This window comes from Scedosporium apiospermum (genome assembly GCF_000732125.1).
Source record: "Scedosporium apiospermum strain IHEM 14462 chromosome Unknown SEQ_SAPIO_0087, whole genome shotgun sequence".
NCBI classification, from domain to species: domain Eukaryota; kingdom Fungi; phylum Ascomycota; class Sordariomycetes; order Microascales; family Microascaceae; genus Scedosporium; species Scedosporium apiospermum.
In genome coordinates this window covers 1,221,713-1,222,333 of record NW_015971788.1, presented here as the reverse complement: position 1 = coordinate 1,222,333, position 621 = coordinate 1,221,713, and positions in this window count along the sequence as shown.

Here is a 621-nt window from a genome sequence, read left to right as displayed (position 1 = left end):
AAACTTTTAAAAATAAAATTAGAAGTATTAGAAACTTTTAAAACTTTTAAAACTAGAAATAATAATGAAAATAACTATATAATCAAAATACTTAAAACCGATAATAGAACTAAATATAAAAATAAAGAATTTACCTTATATCTAGATATTAATAAAATAGAATTCCAGAATTCTAGTCCTTATATAGTAGAACAAAATAGTTTTATAGAAAAAATAAACTAGATTTTATTTAGAAAAATAAGAGCTATTATATATAATATTAATATACCTATTTACTTATAGGGAAAAATAGCTATTATAGCTACTTATATATATAATAGAACCCTAAATATAATACTAAATAATAAAATACTATATAAAATAAAATATAAAGAAAAACTAGATATTTCTAATATAAAAATACTAGGATCTATTTATTATTTTAAAAATAAAGGAAATAATATTAAAAAACTAGACCTTAGAGGAATAAAAGAAATTCTAATAGGTTTTTTAAAAATAAAATACTTATATAAAGTATAAGACCTAAAAAGAAAAAAGTCTATATAGACTAGAGATATAACTATATTAGAAGAAAATTACTTACTTTCTAATAATAATAATAATAATAATAATAATAATATA